The 4,241-nt window shown below is 37.9% G+C and overlaps 1 non-coding gene across 1 annotated transcript; it reads right to left on the minus strand.

The window, feature by feature from the left end:
- Positions 1 to 3,567: 3,567 nt before the first annotated feature.
- Trnas-aga (transfer RNA serine (anticodon AGA)) lies at positions 3,568 to 3,649 on the minus strand. The gene has a single exon. It is a non-coding gene; the product is annotated as a tRNA-Ser (tRNA).
- Between the last annotated feature and the right edge of the window lie 592 nt (positions 3,650 to 4,241).

Consider the following 4,241-nt stretch of genomic DNA (forward strand, 5'->3'; position numbering starts at 1 on the left):
CTAGAACTAGGTAATAGATAGAAACTATCTAAGACAAAACCAACTAAAAGATAGTTGAACGTAGAAAGTTATTCTAAAGTGCACACACAAGGCACACACATCCAATCCATCACGTTTCACACCATCCGTTTCCAAGAAGATCGCATTGCATTGTTTACCATTCAAATACTTTCATATAAAGTAGGCAACGATGACACTGGGCTCTAGGAACCTGCTAACGAAGGAAGGTGTCGATGACAGGCGCCAGACGGCCGCGGCCCGTGAGCTTTGACACCGAACCTGAGACGGTCACACGAGTACAAGCCAACCATTATGAATGCAAGTGCATTATTGCAGCGTACTGAATATTTTTCTCGGCTTACTTATGTGTTGTTTGTAGCTTTAGCAGTGTGAGATTGCAGTCTCGTTGATAAGATGCAGTTTTAAATATGAAGTTACAATCCTTATTTTTATATACATACATATATAACCTCTCGCCTATGTCTTATGGGTAGGTAGAGACAAATTTTTAAATATGAAGTTATAATATTTCAACATACATACATAACCTCTCGCCTGTCTTCCATGGGGGTGGGTAGTAGACATTGGAACGATAAATTAAGTGATTATCGCTTATGACTAAATAGAAGTTAGAAGTACGCCTTTGTATAATGATATTGGTCTTTTCAATGACAAGCCTTCCAAGATTTTAGTTCGTAACCTTTTCCTAGATGTCGCATACTCATTTAATGTAATGACTAAAGCCTTTAATCCAAGAAATATGCAAGAAATCAAACATTAGCGTAATCATGTTATGTTCTCAGTTCCTAGACTTCATTACAAAATACAACATTAAGTATTTGTTGCCTACATTTGCACACATTGCACGGACGATATAATTCACTTGTACCCGAGCAGTTGTACAAATTAAGTGACTGCACTAGTAATGTCCGAATTGTCTCATCATCCCTAATGCATGCATATGTCGTTGCATCAGCTTTTCCGCCCTAAACTACTAAGGATAATATACCAGTTTACCTTGGTCTACACCTCCCCCTTCTGCCACTGTAACGTTGGTACATAATAGAGGGCTTGTATCTATAATCAGGGGTCAAGAATAAATGGTTGTTTATGCATTGGGCATGGTGTTACGCCATATGGAGTATTAGCGGGACACTTGGGAGTTAGATGCGGGATTGCTTCGGATGGAAACAACTGGCTACATTCGCAATGTAATAGTGTTTTATAATAACCATGCCATATCTTCCTTATGAATGATCATCTGTCGTTGATTGTGGATGTTGTTTGCTATCAAAAATGTCAATGAATTGGACACGAAACAAATAAAATATTTCTAAAATGTTATGTTTATGTTTTATTTCTATATATTCAAATCCATCTAAAGTTACATCACTGTAACAATAATACAAGAGTTGTAAATGCAAATCAATAAGTAATAACACTATATCTAATGCAACATGAACAATTTACATCAAAGTGCATAATTAACAAGGAATAAAAGTCATAATCCATCAATATCTGCCGTGAACACGATTTCGAGTCATACATTCATGAGGCGCGGGGTGACTTAATCAAAACGTGCACTTGGCCAGCCTCGCACCCTCAGAGGGCGCACGATGTCGAATATATTCATTTCCTCCGCAATATTTGTACATTAGAGGTCTCGGCTCGCTACGCTCCCTCTATTGCTCTCTAGTTTGACTCTATAGCTTCACTTTTCTATGGGGGAAATTCTACCCTTACCATCAATTCACGTTAGAATTTTCACTACTAGGTAAGTTCGGGTTATTTTGATCCACTGGGGTGATTTTGATCCAAATCCTATAACCAATAGCAATCTAGAACAAAGTGTATTTTAGTTTTCATTGTTCTAAAAGTTCAAAATTACCACCTGGGGTCAAACTAACCCGTCAAACAACGATTTTACGGTTTTAGAAAAACTATAGTTTTAAAAACAAAATCAGATTATTAGATTTAACTATGTTATCATTATTATCATTGCTGCAATATAAATTGACGTCAAACGTGTCAAAATTTTGATATGCACAGCATTAAGTAAACATATAGCAGGCTGTTATAAATATATTGGTACAATTGATGTTACAGATAGATTATCTAAGTAAACACGTTATAGTTGCAGGTGTTGTTTTAAGGCGCAGAATCATCGTAGCGATGTCATTTTGTGTTACAAATGTCCAGTCATTCAGTGGACAAATAAATGAAAAGAAGTGATTTTCGTCTTAAAGTGAGTCGTGTTTCGATCGAGTTTTTTTAGTAGGGTCGTAGGTATGAGACAAGGGAGACGACCGAGTAATGAAACCTTAAATCCCTGGTACGGACTCGTAATCCCTTGACGAGAAGTCGTGTAGGGGTGCCCCGCGCCAGTTGGCCGCACCTAATGCGGTTTAGTGTTTCATTTCCAGCGCAAATTGTGTTTTTATACAATCATCGAGTTGTTTTTTATCTAAATCTCTTTTGCAACTGTTATGGGACTTGCGCTTGAGCAGTTTCAAATGTGAATAAGAAATCAGGAACTGGGTAAGATTTGTGATAAAAAATGTATTTCCTTTGATTAGCAAAAAAATCTTTTCTGTTGATATTGCTTTACAGTTTATGGTACAACGTGACGGAATATAAAGTCTCTGGTTAGAACAAATAGTAATTGTTTTATCGTTCGTAATGTTTCAAGAATATAAATGATTGACAGTTACCAATCTGCATGCATGAATGTAGGTGTTCAATTAATTATGCTTCGTTCTACTGGTGTTCATCGAATGGTTCTATAAATAACTTTATTCAACGTTTACCTTAACTCATTATGGCACTCCATTTGAGATATAGTGGTGAAGTCATTTCAACGCTATTATTTATGTAGTCGACTTATTACGCAACAGTCACTCACAAATCATTGGCGGTGTATCGTAAACAAACTATGGACACGTCACTGCACAAATATTTCATTAAACAAGCGCTAGAGAGAAAAATTGTTAAAATTCCATAGTTTAAACTTAATCTATGGCAGACAACCTTGACTAGCTAAATCGACCTCGAAGTACAATTTTCCTGTTGTTGTTAATCTTAGTACTACGAGTACACTGAATATTTACGAAGTGTTACATTGTAATGTTTGTACAAGTTGTGTGCTTGCCTTGGCTCGAGTTTACAGCAAGCTGTGATCTGTGTACAATCGATATGATCTTTACTCTTACTTCGGTAGGTATCGAGATTGCACGATCTTGCGGTGTCGCAACCCTAGCGCGATCGGTCTCGGCATCGCTCGCCGCGCGCCGCGGCCGTCGGCGACGCACGTGCACTCCGCTTAATGAGACCCTGCCAGCCATCCTCCGATCGATGTTTACGCTCGTTACTTTCCTCGATGCTGGATACTGATTTAAAATAATGGCCGCGATAATTAAGAACAACTTGCACTGCTCTTTTGCTGGGGTATTTATTTCACGATATCTCATTAAAAAAAAGATAGCCTACATAAATTATTAAGTACATTTTAGAATAAATTACAACTGAAAAACAGAGAGCAAATCACAAATAAATATACAAAAAGTTTTTCGCAGTCGGTAGGATTCGAACCTACGCTCCCAGAGGGAATCTGATTTCTAGTCAGACGCCTTAACCGCTCGGCCACGACTGCTCATGTCGGCCGAACGAAATTATCTATCTTGTCGCTCGGAGCATTTGTTGTAAAACAAACTAGATTAGCAACGATAAAAAACACGTAGTACACAAAAGTACCCAGAGGCAATCGTATTAAGTTTTGCAGCTGCTTTTAATTAAATAATTTAGCATTGATTATTCGCCATGACTTATCTTGCACTAAGATCACGGATCTTGACGCCTCGTGCTTTGAATTACAAGAGGAGAGAGATCGAGAAACTCAATGTACCCGCATTCCTAATTAAACAAAGATAAAGTGATTACAAATTGAAAGTTAAATCGGAAGCGGTGGTGTCGAGTACTTAGAGGCTATTTGTGGAATCATTGTGCAGTGGCTAGTGGCCGCCTATTTACTCAGCTGTAAGTCAGGCACTAAAACAAAATAAATGGACCGAGAAATCCCCGGTCTGTTCACAACACAAGTGCGGTTTTATGATTATGAGATGCGCACGCGCTTGTAAAACAGCACGAATTAATCATTGCTCGTGAACATCAGCTTTAACTATTTTATGCGTAACAACAACGAACTTTGGTTTATTAGCGCTTTGCTTGTTCTATTCTTTGTTATA

This window comes from Spodoptera frugiperda, chromosome 4 (assembly GCF_023101765.2).
Source record: "Spodoptera frugiperda isolate SF20-4 chromosome 4, AGI-APGP_CSIRO_Sfru_2.0, whole genome shotgun sequence".
In the NCBI taxonomy this organism is placed as follows: domain Eukaryota; kingdom Metazoa; phylum Arthropoda; class Insecta; order Lepidoptera; family Noctuidae; genus Spodoptera; species Spodoptera frugiperda.